Source organism: Tamandua tetradactyla, chromosome 17, assembly GCF_023851605.1.
Source record: "Tamandua tetradactyla isolate mTamTet1 chromosome 17, mTamTet1.pri, whole genome shotgun sequence".
NCBI classification, from domain to species: Eukaryota; Metazoa; Chordata; class Mammalia; order Pilosa; family Myrmecophagidae; genus Tamandua; species Tamandua tetradactyla.
Window position 1 is genome coordinate 46,942,280 of NC_135343.1, and position 17,189 is coordinate 46,959,468.

Sequence of the window (17,189 nt, forward strand, 5' to 3'; positions counted from 1 at the left end):
TATTTGCGTGGAGGAAATGTAGAGACTCAGCATATGTATATAAGGATTAGATACACCCGACACTGTTTCCCTTGTACTCTGTTTCAGACCCGGGTTTGATTCTAATCCAAAAGCCTGGCCAAGGCCAGGTGAGCCCACCCCAGACACACAGAACACACATGTCTCAAATCCATGCTGGCATCTTGCTGCCTGGGAGGGAGGAGAGGAGAGTGCTTTGACTGGGCCGGTATCCAGCACTCACCAGGTTGCCCCGTCAGGCCAGATTGGCCAGCCCCAGGTTCCCCGTCCCTTCTGCTCTTCCCTCTGCCACAGCATTCCTCCTCCTTCTTAGTCCTGGACAATTCCCCTATTCTTTTGGCAAGTAGCCAGACCCTAGCTGCCTTATGCCAAAGGGCCTTTGGGCTAGGTCTGCATTAGAACAAAGATCTGAGTCACCCAAGTTCTTCTTGCTAGAGGCCAGGCTTGGGGGTCAGGGGCAGGTGCAGGAGTTAGTAGGAGAGGAGATGGAGAAGACAGCTTGTATTCTGGGTGGGGGACTGGCCGACACCCCCTTCTCTGCCTGGATCACCTTCAGTGGACACACCCCTCCACTTACTCACTCCGGATGATTACCTCTGGAAGGCAATTTGCATCTGTCTTTGAGGAAGGGGAGGGCTTGGAAGGAGGGCTGAGCATTTTGTAGCTTATCCCTCTTCTCCCGCACTTTTAACATCTTAAAAGGAGAAGATGGAATATGGGTCTTTTTTTGGAGGTGGGGTGGGATTGAAGAAAGAGGAGTTTAGATCTATAATCTCCACTTTACCCACACTTCAAATATAAAAACATAAATTTACATAAAGGGAAAAAAGGAAAATCATGTATGTTGAACACTTTACAAACTTTATCTCATTTAATCACTGCAAAAGTTCCATGGAGGAAGGAATTGGAGACCCATTTCACAGATGAAGAAACAAACTCAAGTAGGCTAAATGGCTTGCCCAAGGCCATACTTCTATTTAGCAGAGTTTTCTGATGCCCAGGCTATCCTACTCCATGAAACACTTTACAAAAAGAACATTCATTTTACAAAAGGATTCATTCTAGGATGATTTAAATGGAGGGTCTCCCTCTAGCTTTTCAATTAGGGTGCAGTGTGCCAACTGGGGCTGGCTGGTGTCTTTCCCTGGAAGAATTCCCTGGAGTGGCCACTGTGGATAGAAACACTGTGGAGCCACATCAGACACGTGCTGGGGAGGACCCATTGTGGAAGTTGGTGTTGTGTGTGTGTGTGTGTTTGGGTGTTGCCTTGGGAAGGATGAGGGGGAAATTTCCTGTTTCCATGGGAAAAAGTGGAAGAAAGAGGATTTACTTTCTAAACAAGTGGTGAACAAACATTTGCTGAATGAATTAATGAATGAATGAATTCATTCATCAAATGCTCATTGAGCACAGCCCTATGCCAGGCACTGCCTTTGCCATAGTGGTGATCTTGGAAGCGCTTTGCCCAGGGAGGGAGGGGAGGGGGTGGGCAGCAGGGCTGGAGGCGGGCTCCCTTCTCTCCCCTCTGGGAAGCACCCTGTCCCCTGTCACTGCCTCCTCCCCCATGCCCCACCCGGGGCTTTCTGCTCTAAATATCACTGTGTTCAAATAACAGTGTATATATTTTAAAAGACTCCAAGAAGACAGCTGCCTCAGAGTATTAATCACAAAGAGGCCAGCGCTCCGTCTCCATGGCGACTCCTGGCAGGAAGAGCTGAGGAGCAATTGCATGGCCGTCCCACTTCCTGGGGCCACGGAGATACAGGGACACTGCACCTCTCACCCCGCTCTCTCCTCTCCCCACTCTTCCTCTCATACTCCTGTCTTCCCCTCTTCCACCCTCCCTATCCACTCCCTCTCCTTTTCTCTTCCTAATGGGTTTATGTAAAAGCAGGGACAGAAGCAGGGTCTGGCCACCAGATTGGCATGGAATGAGGCCACAGCACAGAAGTATGCCTCCAACTGCAGCCTCTGCATGGCCTAATTACCCTCCCCAAGACCCCCAAAGTGCCTCCAGACTCCGCTGACCACCAGGCCAGAAGAAGTCTGGTCACTGGTCCCTGAGGCAAGGGGCCCTCTGTCAGGTCCTTCTCATCCCCTCCCTCCTCCCTGCCCATGGCCAGACATTGGTTAATGGTTTGGGTCAGCAGAAATTTTCTTTACTGTTACTATTTTTTAATGCCCAGAAAAGTAACAGGCTCAGTATTTAAAAAATGTATAATACAGAAAATGAAAGTACCTTTCATAATCCTGTACCCAGATATATATATATTTAAATAGTTTCAGGTCTAGTCCTGTGGATTTCTTTACCCAAATATCTGTTGGACATTCTTTTATTCACCAGTAGCAGCAGCAGCAGCAGCCAAATGGTATGATGCTACACAGATTCTTTTTTAACATTCTTAATGTTTTACTGTAAAATATAGCATATATGCAAAGCAAAGAAAGAAAAAGCAATAATTTCTAAGTACAGTCCAACAAGTAATTATAGAACAGATCCCACAGTTCATCATGGGGCTTACCATTCCACCATCTCAGATTTTTCCTTCTAGCTTCTAAACACTGGAGGACAGAAGGAATATTAATAGAGTGATTCAGCACTCGTTTGTAAAATCCTATTTTCTCTGGTATACCTCCTCCTTCTCCTCTGATCCATCTCCCATTCTATAAAGATCTTTAGGCAGTATCCGTTCTGACATTTTCATGTTGAAAAGGAGCGTCGACACTAAAGTGTAGGGGAATGTAATCAATCGATAATCTTTGAGAGACTGGTCCCTCTGTGTTTCAGGATTTATATGCCCTTGGAACCCTCCACAGATTATAGGTTCCAGGAAAGGAAACTTAGTGCATGAAACCTTTTGAAGTCTCAGTTCCAGCCCTAGGTGTTCTGAAGAGTCAACAGAAGTAATGTTGGTTGGGATTTAGCAAATCATGGCAATTAGCACTGTCTAACTGATGCTTGCATGAGAGTAGCCTCCAGAATAGTCTCTTGACTCTATTTGATCTCTCTTAGCCATTGATGTCTTATTTTATTACATTTTTTGCCCCTTTTGGTCCAGAAGCATTGTTGATCCCACAGTGCCAGGGCCAGACTCATCATCCCTGGAAATCACGCCTCACATTGTCAGGGAGATTTTCACCCCTAACTGTCAGGTCCCATGTAGTGGGGAGTGTAATGATTTTCCATGCAGAGTTGGGCTTAGAGAGAGAGAGAGAGAGAGCGAGGCCACATCTGATATACACACTCTTGTAACTAACTTGACATTGTACCTTGAATGGTTTTTATTTTTTCCATCATGACTCAGACTGATTTATAGTATTAAAACTGCTCCAGAACAGGTGCACGGGTGGTTCAGTGGTAGAATGTTTGCCTTCCATGTGGGAGACCCGGGTTTGATTACCATGCACAAACCCCCACCCCCCAAAATAAATAAATAAATAAATAAAAACTGCCCCAGAATAGTCTATCATGTGGAGGTACATGAAATTTTGAACTTAATAGATTCCTTTTTTTTCATTATCATAAAGAATCTGGCTGTGTGAACCCTTTACATGTATTTGGTGCATTTGTGGGCATAATACCAACACAGCATGCTACCTAACATTTGTATGCCATTCATCGGGGCGCTATTTGCAGGTTTTAAGAATTTGACATCTATTCACCATTTAATGCTCACACAACCTGAGAGTACCAATAGTATCTCTTTTTCACAGATGAGGAAATTTAAGCATGGGAAGTTAAGAAACTTGCCCAAGCTTACATGGTTAAGTGATACATCATGATTTGAACCTAGAGTGTATCTCTAGGCTAGAGTCCCCAAAGTGGAATTCCTAGGTCAAAGGTCCAAACATTTGAAACTATCATATATAGTGTCAAATCTTCCTCGAAAAAGATTGTTCTAGTTTCTGGGCCAAATAACAGTGCCTGATAGGCAGGAAGAGGTATCCCAGAGATATTTTAATTTGCATTGTCAAAATCATCAGTAAGGATGAGACTCTTTTCATAATACCTTGGTATTTCCTTTCCCAGAGAAATAAAGTGCTAAGGTTGCCCCTGAGATACAGGGGTGAGAAAAAGGCATTTGAGGGGGAGCCCTCCTCCTGCTGGGGCCGGGATGTGGAATGTGTGTGTGTGGGGGGGGGGGCTTCTGCATCCTTTTTCTTCTGTTCCTTTTATTTGGGTCATCATGGAGAGGTGGGGAGGAAGAGTACAGGGTAGCTGCAAACCATTCAGGGAAAGCTTCTTGGATGTTTCCCACTATCTAAGTAGCTTCTAAGTTGTTCTCCCACAGACAAGAGGTTATTGTTTCTCTTGTCTTCCATTCTTCATCCCTCCTTGGGCAGAGTCAGCGTAGGACAGAGCTGGGAGGTCGCTGATCATAGAAGAGTCATGATTAGGGTTGGTTCTAGGAGGGTCAGAGCAGGGAGGTGGATGTGATGCTGCTTCTCTGCCTCTGATTTGGAATTGACATTTCCATGTCCTTTGATTTCTCAGCTGGTTCTACCTTTTGGGCAATAAGGGGCTAGAATCTTGATAATTTCTTTTTATGTGTTGTATGGCAGAGTCACATTTCTTTTTTTTTTTTTTTCATGTGAGTATTCCCATTATTGCAGCACCATTTGTTGAATTGTTTTTGTTTTTGCATGGGCAGGCACCAGAATCGAACCTGGGTCTCCAGCATGGCAGGCAAGAATTCTTCCACTGAGCCACCATGTTTGTTTTGTAGCATCATCCTGTTTTTTTTGCTTGTTTGTTTGTTTTGGGGAAAATTCATGGACCAGGACTCAAACCCGCGTCTCCTGCATGGCAGGCAAGAATTCTGTTGATAAATGTTTTTATTTGATTGAATAATATAATGGTACCCAGAGCATTGGTTTTTCAGTTCACATGGTGAGAAAGTGAGAAGGAGGGCCTGTGACTCTAGAACAGAACTGGGGTCAGAAACTAGCCTGCTAAACCCACCTAGCAGATTTCTCTTCTCCCTGGCCTCCTTCTTCACTCTCTCTCCTCCTGTCTTGTGGTAGTTTTCTTTAAACTGCATTGGAGTGGACTGGTAAATGTACTGGGACCTGACAACATGACTGCAGAACACACAGGCAGTTTATCTGCAGACCAAGTCCGTGGAGCTGCAGCCTGGGTTCCTGAGTCTGGGGCTTCTGGTTGCAAGTGACAGAAATGCAACCTGAATTAGCATTCACCAAAATATATACAGGCTCACAGAATCCAAGGTGGTTGGTGAAATCAACCAATCAGCCCATAAGACAGTCAGGGATATAGCTGGGTGTCAGGAGCTGGTAGAACCAGGGACTGAGAGTTTTTGGGATGCTCTCCAACTCTTTCTCTTCTCTCTCACTGAGGACTGAAAATCTGGCTGCCAGCAGATTCTGTTATCTACCCCTCAACCTGCTGTGATAAATGGATTCTTGTTCTCAGTACCCAGTAGGAAATCCCAGGAAAGACCTCTGTTGTCCTCCCTAGGACGATTATCTGGCTAGGAAACCAGATAATATACACAGCTGACAAGACCACTGGAGGCTTGTGCGTGTTTTGGGGCCATTCCCAGAGAAGGGAAATCACTGCAAGCCAGGACACCTCCCAAGAGGCCTCAGCCTTGGTCCCTGAGGGCAGGAGCTGGGCAGCCAAGGGCTCCAGCGTATTCTCATAACCAGGGTAGGAATGGATAGTTCCCTCGGTTTAATGATGTCCCTGGAGCAAGCCACCTCCTTCATTTGTCTGCCAGCTCCAAGGAACACTGCCCAAAATAAAAATCCCTAATTAGCAATTCCTGCAATCCAGAGCAAAACAAGTTATTTGTTTCCTAGAATAATCTGGAGCCACATTCAGCCTGGCAACCAGTGGTTCCCATGTGTCCATGAAGTGTGCCTTGTGAGCCTGTGAGAACTCCAGCAGGGACTTCTACTCAGGGCACAAAGGGGAGAGCCCCAGGCATCACCTCCACAGGCAGCAGCGAGCAGGGACCCAGAACAGAACTGGCTTTATCAATGGTGTGCAGCAGTTTGCTGGTACAGGGTAGGTGGGGAATGAAAGGAACGACCGCAGAATTTCTATACCCCAGTACCCACAAAGGTCAAACCAGTCACCCCTGTACTGGGTAGACTCACAGGGTCTGCAGGGGACAACGAAAATCCAACCGTGAAAAAGACCCCTAACCTGGGAGTCAGGGAACCAACCTGGTTCCAACTTAGCTATGCCATTAGCTTATACTGTAACCTTGAGCAGACTGCAAATCCTTTCCTTGCCTGCATTTTCTCATCTCTGAAATAGGGGTATGTTATCTGCTTTGCTTACAGTCTCAGGATTAGGAGTTAGAATTAATAAATTATTAGTTAAAGCACAAGCACTTGCTACAGCAATGGATGGTGACATGAGAAGCAATATATTCAGTTAGAAAATAGTGGTTAACCCTTCCCACCCTAAATGTGCTCTCTACATTTTATGGGCACTTCCTCATATGGGATGGAAGTGGTCATTATAACCTGAATTTGCTGACTAGCTTTTTCCTTCCAATCCTTACTCTAATTCATCCAGTTATTCATTCATCTAAATATTTATTGAGAACTTAATATATCAGCTGGTTCCACAACTTATTGCAGAAAGGTGTGATGCATGTGATGGTGGGGGAAGGACAGGATGGTTTGGGAACATAGAATGTGGCAGAAGATAATTATCTATTTGAGAAATTCAGGAAAAGCTTCCCCTAAGGAAGTGACATTCGAATCCAGATTGGAAGGTTTAGTAAAAAGTTGACCAAGTAAAAGGGAAAGGTTGAGTAAGGTGAATATTCCAGGTAAAGGCCATGTAAGAGAAAGGGGGGTGGTGTGCAGGGCAGGGGAGAGAGAGCAAGGATTCAGGGAGCTGAAGGAAGCACATGATGACTGGAACTTTGGAAATAAAAGGTACTAGAAAGGAGAAGTGGGGTCAAGCTGGAAAGATGGGCAAGGCCATTCATAGACCTTCATAGGGTGCCTTTTTTTTTTTAATTTTTTTTATTAATCAAAAAAAAGAAAAGAAATTAACACAACATTTAGAAATCATTCCATTCTACACATGCACTCAGTAATTCTTAGTATTATCACATAGATGTATTATCATCATTTCTTAATACATTTGCATCGATTTAGGAAAAGAACTAGCAAAACAGCAGAAAAAGATATAGAATGTTAATACAGAGAAGAGAATTAAAATAATAATACTAATAAAAATATATATCTATCTATAAAAAGGAAAAAGAAAAAAACAAAAACAAAAGATACAAACACACAAACAAAAAACCATATTTCAGGTGCAGCTTCATTCAGTGTTCCAACCTAGTTACATTACACTTAGGTATTATTGGGCTGTCCATTTTTGAGTTTTTGTATCTAGTCCTGTTGCACAGTCTGTATCCCTTCAGCTCCAATTACCCATTATCTTACCCTGTTTCTAACTCCTGCTGGTCTCTGTTGCCAATGATATATTCCAAGCTGATTCTCGAATGTCGGTTCACATCAGTGGGACCATACAGTATTTGTCCTTTAGTTTTGGGCTAGTCTCACTCAGCATAATATTCTCTAGGTCCATCCATGTTATTACATGCTTCATAGGTTTAGTCTGTCTTAAAGCTGCATAATATTCCATCGTATGTATATACCACAGTTTGTTTAGCCACTCGTCTGTTGATGGACATTTTGGCTGTTTCCATCTCTTTGCAATTGTAGATAATGCTGCTATAAACATTGGTGTGCAAATGTCCGTCTGTGTCTTTGCCCTTAAGTTCTTTGAGTAGATACCTAGCAGTGGTATTGCTGGGTCGTAATCCATTCTGCCATTCTATGTCTTTTGATTGGGAAAATTCAGTCCATTAACTTTTAGTGTTATTATTGTTTGGATAATATTTTCCTCTACCATTTTGCCTTTTGTATTATATATATCATATCTGACTTTCCTTCTTTCTACACTCTTCTCCATACCTCTCTCTTCTGTCTTTTCGGTTCTGACTCTAGTGCTCCCTTTAGTAATTCTTGCAGAGCTGGTCTCTTGGTCACAAATTCTCTCAGTGACTTTTTGTCTGAGAATGTTTTAATTTCTCCCTCATTTTTGAAGGACAACTTTGCTGGATATAGGAGTCTTGGATGGCAGTTTTTCTCTTTTAGTAATTTAAATATATCATCCCACTGTCTTCTAGCTTCCATGGTTTCTGCTGAGAAATCTACACATAGTCTTATTGGGTTTCCCTTGTATGTGACAGATTGTTTTTCTCTTGCTGCTTTCAAGATCCTCTCTTTCTCTTTGACCTCTGACATTCTAACTAGTAAATGTCTTGGAGAACGCCTATTTGGGTCTATTCTCTTTGGGGTGCGCTGCACTTCTTGGATCTGTAAATTTAGGTCTTTCATAAGAGTTGGGAAATTTTCAGTGATAATTTCTTCCATTAGTTTTTCTCCTCCTTTTCCCTTCTCTTCTCCTTCTGGGACACCCACAACACGTATATTTGTGCGCTTCATATTGTCATTCAGTTCCCTGATCCCCTGCTCAAGTTTTTCCATTCTTTTCCCTATAGTTTCTGTTTCTTTTTGGAATTCAGATGTTCCATCCTCCAGTTCACTAATTGTAGCTTCTGTCTCTTTAGATCTACCATTGTAGGTATCCATTGTTTTTTCCATTTTTTCTTCTTTGTCCTTCACTCCCATAAGTTCTGTGATTTGTTTTTTCAGATTTTCTATTTCTTCTTTTTGTTCAGCCCATGTCTTCTTCATGTCCTCCCTCAATTTATTGATTTGGTTTTTGAAGAGTTTTTCCATTTCTGTTTGTATATTCAGCATTAGTTGTCTCAGCTCCTGTATCTCATTTGAACTATTGGTTTGTTCCTTTGACTGGGCCATATCTTCAATTTTCCGAGCGTCATCCATTATTTTCTGCTGGTGTCTGGGCATTTGATCAGATTTCCCTGGGTGTGGGACCCGGCTGGTTGAAAGCGTGATGCTCCTTTTATCAACTATGGGAATAGAAGAGTCCAAAATTGGTTAGGCTGGTGGCTATGATGAAGGGTCTGGATGAACTCCACAGGAGAGGCTTTCTGGCTGAAGAAAAAATAAAAACTCTCTCCATAGGGTGCCTTTTAAGCCTATTCAGAATTTGGACTTAATCCCTAAGGCAATAAGATGCCATTGAAGAAGTGTAAGCTTTGTAGGAGGATGAGATTTTATTTCAGAAAGACCAGTCTGACTACCATATGGCGTGTTAGCTGGGAGAAAGACCAAGGTTGCAGCAATTCACGTGATAGAGGATGGTGAGGTTTGAGCCATGGTGTTTTAATTTGCTAAAGCTGACAAAATGCAATATACCAGAAATGGATTGGCTTTTACAATGGGGATTTATTAACTTAAAAGTTGGCCGTGAAAATGTCCAACTCAAGACATCAATAGGTTCTGGATCAAGATGGCGGCTTAACAACGTGCACATTTTAGTTCGTCCTCCAGAACAACTACTAAGTAACCAGAAACAGTACAGAACAGCTCCCAGAGCCACGATAGTGACCAGACACACAGCGTACCCCAGTCTGGACCAGCTGGACCAGTTGCAAGCACCCCCCAGAATTGTGAGTTCCCAAAGCTGCAGGGGCCAGCACCCCTCCCCCACAGGCTGCTTCCCAGAGGGGAAAGGAAAGGACTTTACCAGCAGCAGGGACTGGGCACAATCAAATGCCAATTGTGGAACTAATTAATAAATGCTAACTACTAAAAATAGGCCCCCAGCTTAGGTGAACCTGATCAAAGCAGAGGTTGCTCATTTTTGCCCCAGCACCAAGGGGGCAGGACTGACAGAAAAAGGGGGAAAAAGAAAAAGAAGGCAACAGAGGCTTTTGTGGCTGTGTAGCTACAAAGGCTTGACTGCCTCTGGATACAGTGGCAGAACTTTTCAGGCTGCAGCTGCCCCAGGCATAGGCAGAAGGGAGCTCTTTTGGGGGCTTATCTGGAGCTTGTGCCTTCCCCAGGGTAGGGGTGAAGCCCCACCCAGGTGGAATCCCTCCATCAAGGAATTCAGATCCCAGGGCTTGGTAATTTGAAGCCATTAAAACCAACCTACAACCTCTCCTCTGTCTCCACCACGCCCCCAGCAGGGAGAGTCTGCCAAAGTTAAAGGTACCACATCATCTTATGCTGGTGGGACCTGCAGTCAGACAAGCACCAATACTGGGCAGGATAAGAAAAACAGAGTCCAGAGACTTCACAGGAAAGTCTTTCAACCTGCTGGTTCTCACCCTCAGGGAAAACCAATGCAGGTGACTCATTCCTCCTGCTAGGAGGCCAGTTTGATCTGGGAAAATCTGGCTGGGGTCTATAATATCTATGTAGACCCTCCTAAGTGTGTGTAGGGAAAAGGCACCACACAAGCAGGGCAAGAAACAAGAAAACAAGAACTGAGAAATTCTCCTCTGTTAAACAAAACTTAAGCTAAAGGTCCAGATAAAGCTGAATGGAATGTCAAAGAAGAGATAGACAACAAATTCATCTAGCAAGAAAACCCTAGATAAAAGAAGTGAAAGCAATCTCCAGAATAAACTAATTAAGGTAATTAAATGCCTAGACACCAGCAAAAAATAACAAATTACACTAGGAAAATTGAAGATATGGCCCAGTCAAAGGAACAAACCAACAATTCAAATGACATACAGGAGCTGAAACAATTAATTCAGAATGTACGAACAGACATGGAAAACCTCATCAAAAACCAAATCAATGAATTGAGGGAGGTTATAAAGAAGGCAAGGAAAGAACAAAAAGAAGAAACTGAAAGTCTGAAAAAACAAATCACAGAACTTATGGGAATGAAAGACACAGTAGAAGAGATGAAAAAAAAGCAATGGAAACCTACAATGGTAGATTTCGAGAGACAGAACATAGAATTTCTGAACTGGAGGATGGAACATCTGAAATCCGACAAGAAACAGAAACTATAGGGGAAAAAAATGGAAAAATATGAGCAGGCACTCAGGGAATTGAAAGACAATATGAAGCGCACAAATATACGTGTTGTGGGTGTCCCAGAAGGAGATGAGAAGGGAATAGGAGGAGAAAAACTAATGGAGGAAATTATCACTGAAAATTTCCCAACTCTTATGAAAGACTTAAAATTACAGATCCAAGAAGTACAGCGTACCCCAAAGAGAATAGATCCAAATAGACATACTCCAAGACATTTAATAATCATAATGTCAGAGGTCAAAGAGAAATAGAGGATCTTGAAAGCAGCAAGAGAAAAGCAATCCATCACACACAAGGGAAGCCCAATAAGACTATGCGCAGATCTCTCAGCAGAAATCATGGAGGCGAGAAGACAGTGGGATAATATATTTAAATTATTAAAAGAGAAAAACTGCCAACCAAGAATTCTATATCCAGCAAAATTGTCCTTCAAAAATGAGGGAGAAATTAAAACATTTTCAGACAAAACATCACTGAGAGAATTTGTGACCAAGAGACCAGATCTACAAGAAATACTAAAGGGAACACTAGAGACAGATACAAAGACAGAAGAGAGAGGTGTGGAGAATAGTGTAGAAAGGAAGACTATGAGTAAAGGTAAAAAGAAGGAAAATTAGATATGACATATAAAATCCAGAAGGCAAAATAGTAGAAGAAAGTACTGCCCATGCAATAATAACACTGAATGTTAATGGATTAAACTCTCCAATCAAAAGACATAGTCTGGCAGAATGGATTAAAAAACATAACCCATCTATGTGCTGTCTCTACTCAAAGAACACGAGGCCAAGGACACAAATGGACATTTACACACCAATGTTTATAGCAGCATTATTAACAATTACCAAGAGATGGAAACAGCCAAAATGTCCATCAACAGACAGTTGGCTAAACAAACTGTGACATTTACATAAGATGGAATATTATGCAGCTGTAAGACAGAATAAAGTTATGAAGTATGGAACAACATGAATGGACCTTAAGGACTTTATGCTGAGTGTGATTAGCCAGAAACAAAAGGACAAATACTGTATGGTCTCACTGATATGAACTGACATTAGTGAATAAACTTGGAATATTTCCTTGGTAACAGAGACCATCAGGAGATAGAAATAGGGTAAGATATTGGGTAATTGGAGCTGAAGGGATACATATTGTGCAACAAGACTGAATATAAAAACTCAGAAATGGACATCACAATATTACCTAACTGTAATACAATTATGTTAAAACACTGAATGAAGCTGCATATGACAATGATAGAGGGAGGAGGGCTGGGGCATAAATGAAATCACAAAGAAAGATAGATGATAAAGATTGAGATGGTGTAATCTAGGAATGCCTGGAGTGTATAATGATAGTGACTAAATGTACAAATTTAAAAAATGTTTTTTCATGAGGAGGAACAAAAGAATGTCATTACTGCAGTGTGCTGAAAATAGGTGGTACTTAATATTTTAAAATTTCAACTAATTTGTGGGACTAAAGCATAAAATGTTTATTTGGTACAAATCTATACTTTGACTAGTGCATCTCCTAATACAACTTATGTAGATAGTTAATTGAACACCTTAAGTACATGGAACTTTGTATAGGACATGAGATTTTGTTGGTTTGTTCAGGTGATGCCTTGATGAATCCCAGAGTGATTTGATCAGTGAGTGGAAAAGTATTTGCAAAGTCCCCTTCGGGGAATGGTGAGAACGGGGGAAAACTCAACTTCCCCAAGTTGAATTCTTGATATTCTCACAACCAGTGTGGTTAGGCTGAGCCCCCAGTCTTGGAGTTTGTTCATATGAAACTTAACCCCACAGGGGATAGGTAAAGTCTAGTTAAAATTTAGGCCTAAGAGTCACCCCCAAGACAACCTCTTTTGTTGCTCAGATGTGGCCTCTCTCTCCAGCCAAAACAGCAATCAAACTCACCACCCTCCCCCTGTCTACGTGGGACATGACTACCAGGGGTGTGGATCTTCCTGGCAGCATGGGACAGAAATCCCAGAATGAGCTGAGATTCAGCATCAAGGGATTGAGAAAAACTCTAGAATGAGCTGAGACCCAACATCAAGGGATTGAGAAAACCTTCTCGACCAAAAGGGGGAAGAGTGAAATGAGACAAAGTGGCAATGGCTGAGAGATTCCAAACAGAGTCGAGAGGTTATCCTGGAGGTTATTCTTATGCATTAAGTAGATATCACCTTGTTATCCAAGATGTAATGGAGAGGCTGGAGGGAACTGCCTGAAAATGTAGAGGTGTGTTCCAGTAGCCATGTTTCTTGAGGATGATTGTATAATGATACAGCTTTCACAATGTGACTGTGTGATTGTGAAAACCTTGTGTCTGATGCTCCTTTTATCTACTTTGTCAACAGATGAGAGGAACATATGGAATAAAAATAAATAATAGGGGGAGCAAATGTTAAAATAGATTTGGTTTGAAATGCTAATGATCAATGAAAGGGATCAGTAAGGGGTATGGCCTGTAAAATTTTTTTTTCTGTTTGTTATATTTTTCTGTTGTCTTTTTATTTCTTTTTCTGAATTGATGCTAATGTTCTGAGAAATGATCATGATGATGAATATGCAACTATGTGATGATATTGTGAATTGCTGAGTGTATGTGTTGGGAATGTTTGTTTTTTGTAATTTTTTTTTAATTAATAAAAAATTAAAATGCAAAAAAAAAGAAAAGACATCAATAGGTGATACTTGCTCCCCAGAGACTGGCTACCGGTAATCCTCAGCTCCTCTATCACATGACCAGGCAGATGGCAATGTCTGCTGGTCTCTCCCCTTCTCTCCTGGGTATCATTGCTTCCAGCTTCTCACTGCTTTTCTCTCAGCTTTTCTGTTTGTTTGTTTTTCTATGTCTTTTCTCTGTTTTTATCCTCTTACAAAGGACTTCAAGAAGAGGATTAAAACGCACCACAAATGGGGTGAGTCACATCTCAACTTAACTTAAGGTTTAATTTACCAAAGAGCCTATTAGGTACATAGGTACAGTGGGTCCACACCCACAGGAATGGATTAGCTTTAAAAACATGATTTTCTGGTGTCCAGAAAACCTCCAAACCATCACACATGGTAAAGACAAAGAGAATGGAGAAGTTTTCAGAGTCAAGGCCATTTAGAAACTATTCTATCATGGTCATATCTGCCAGGAGAGGGAGGAAATGGAGTTGACTCAGGCTCTGGTTTTGACAATGGGATATTCATTTATTTGGGTGAAAAATCTGCAGGAGTGGTAGGGTTTCCCCTGCCTACAATGACACATTTTATTTATCCAACTATAATTTACATTATAATTATGTAATACTCTTAACTATACAGTTTAATATGTTTTTACACAGCTTTTACTCCCTCAGAAAGTTCCCTTGTGCTCCTTTCCAGTCAATTGACACCACCTCTTCGAGGTAACCACTTTTCTCAGTTCTGTCACCATAGATTTGTTTTGCCTGTTCTTGAACTTCATATAAATGGGATAATTCAGTTTCTGCTCTTTTGGGTCTGTCTTCTTTTTTTAAAAAATATTTTTATTGCAAAATCTTCATACACATATAGTGCATACATGATATACAATCAATGGCTCACGATATCATCACATTGTTGTGTATTCATCATCATGATCATTTTTAGCACATTTGTATCACTCCAGAAAAACAAATACAAAGAAAAAAGAAAAAACTCATACATCCATACCCCTTATCCTTCCCTTTCGTTGACCATTTGTCTGGCTTCTTTTGCTCAATATCAGCTGTGAGATTAATCTACTTCATGTTTCGTATGAATCAGTAGTTTGAAAAATTTTTACCTTTACAGACAAGCAAAAGTTTGAAAGATTAATAATATTCAGTATTGGTATTAAAAAAAAGAGGTGTATATAATCATAACAAGTTATTAATGAGAATGATTATTACAAATTTTATTATATTGCTAAATTTAAAAGCAACTCATAGAACAGTATGCATAATATGAACCCTGAAACAAGCAAATTATATCTGTGTGTGTGGGGTATGTATATACATATGTTTGTATATGTGTAGAAAAAGGTCTGGAAGGATATACGTTAAACTGTTGAGAGTGTATAACTCTGGGGAAGTGGGTATGAAGGGATTTCTACATTTTACTTTAACTCCTTATTGTTTGAATTTTTTTTCAGGAAGAATATATTTCTTTCCTATTAAGCAATATGAATGCCCTTTGACTCAATAACTACACTTTGAGGTATCTATTCCAGACAAACAAAACTTCCCACAATGTAAATGTGCATGAAGTTTCCTTATAGCACTGATTGAAATGGGAAAACATGGAAACAACTAAATATCCAACAAGAGTGGTTATAGTAATTCATGCAATTGAAAACCTTGTAGCTATTAAAAATGAGATAGATACTTATGTGTGGTTATGGAGATGTTTTGTTGTATTGTGACATGGCAAAAACTAATTGCAAACTTTGGGCAGTGGCAGTATTGTAGCCAATGAGGGTTATCCAAGGTGTGATTATTACTAATTGAAAACTTTTCCCAATACCCTGCCATGAGGACTTGAAAAATAGTTGACTTTGGCAATTTTTGACAGTCTCTACGGAGACTGAATAAAAAACCAAACAAACAACCCCCCAACCAATTGCAGAGTAGTATGTATTTTGAGCCCATTAATTTTGTTTAGGAGTCTAAAAATGTTAATGTGTACAAAAATGACTGGATGGATACTTTTCTGGTTATGAACAGTGGTAAGTGTTGTAAGGTGAGACTGAGAAGAGGAAGCGAGACAGGCACGACTGGGAAGCCAGCCTGGAAATTGTATATCTATTGGTAGAGGCAAGATGGGGGCTGCATGTGCCTTTGGGGGAAGAAGGTTTTAAACTGTCCTGTTTGTAGTGTGTATTCTCTCAGTGCTGTCATCCTTATGTCCATTAGTTCTGCAAACCAGTTGTTCTAGTTTTCTAGCTGCCGGAATGCAATATACCAGAAATGGAATGGCTTTTAAAAGGGGGAATTTAATGAGTTGCTAGTTTACAGTTCTAAGGTCCAGAAAATGTCCCAATTACAACAAATCTATAGAAATGTCCAATCTAAGGCATCCAGGGAAAGATACCTTGGTTCAAGAAGGCCGATGAGGTTCAGGGTTTCTCTCTCAAGTGAGAAGGCACATGGCGAACACAGTCAGGGCTTCTGTCTTGGCTGGAAGGGCACATGGTGAATACGGCATTATCTGCTAGCTTTCTCTCCTGGCTTCCGGTTTCATGAAGCTCCCCGGGAGGCGTTTTCCTTCTTCATCTCCAAAGGTCGCTGGCTGGTGGACTCTCTGCTTCATGCTGCTGCAGCATTCTCTGCTCTCTCTGAATCCCTCATTCTCCAAAATATTTCCTGTTTTATAGGACTCCAATAAACCAATCAAGACTGACCCAAATGGGTGGAGACATGTCATCCCTTAATCCAGTTTAACAATCACTCTTGACTAAATCACTTCATCCAGGGAGATGATCTGATGACATTTCAAACATATGGTATTGTCTACCTTTATGAAATGATATTTTGATTAAAACATGGCTTTTCTAGGGGGCATACTTCTTTTCAAACTAGCACACCAGTTTAAAACCAAATCATGAAAATCAAGACAGTGAGGGTGAGGAAGAGAAGAAAAGATGAAAATGAAATAAAAATAAAGTTTAAAAAATGGGAATTGGTTAACTCAATTGGGAAGAAGGTGGTGTCATGTACCCTTTTGGTTGGCTTGCTTAATGTCTATTTCACTCTCCTTCTAAGGGCTTTCCTGTAGTGCCCAGGCTGGGATGCAGAGAGATATAGTCCTCAGACTCCTTTGCAGCTAAACATTCTGAATGCAAACTGGGTAATACAAAATAGATCTGTAAGGTGAGCATGGGACAGAACTTTGTCTTCTTGCCTCTTTTCATTGTTTTCTGCTGTCAATCTATGTTGAGAGGATTTGAGGTTTCTAAGCAGCAGTGTTTCAGTGTCCACAACCTGGCTTCCGAGATGTTGAATTGTGGCCCCTGGTCCCAGCAGGGATGTCCCAGTCCCGAATTACATTTCTTGCAGTGCATTTTTGAACTCAAAATAATTTTACATTCTGAGACTCATTCCAGCCCTTCCAGAGATTTTGTAAGCAGTTAATGTCTTCTAATCCACCTCTTCCTCTTCAAATACCTAATGTGGTTTCTAT

At 41.3% G+C, this 17,189-nt stretch overlaps 1 non-coding gene across 1 annotated transcript; it reads left to right on the top strand.

Moving 5' to 3' along the window:
- The first annotated feature begins 15,452 nt into the window (after nt 1-15,452).
- Nucleotides 15,453-15,593, top strand: LOC143661834 (U4 spliceosomal RNA). The gene has a single exon (XR_013164873.1). It is a non-coding gene; the product is annotated as a U4 spliceosomal RNA (small nuclear RNA).
- Nucleotides 15,594-17,189: the final 1,596 nt, after the last annotated feature.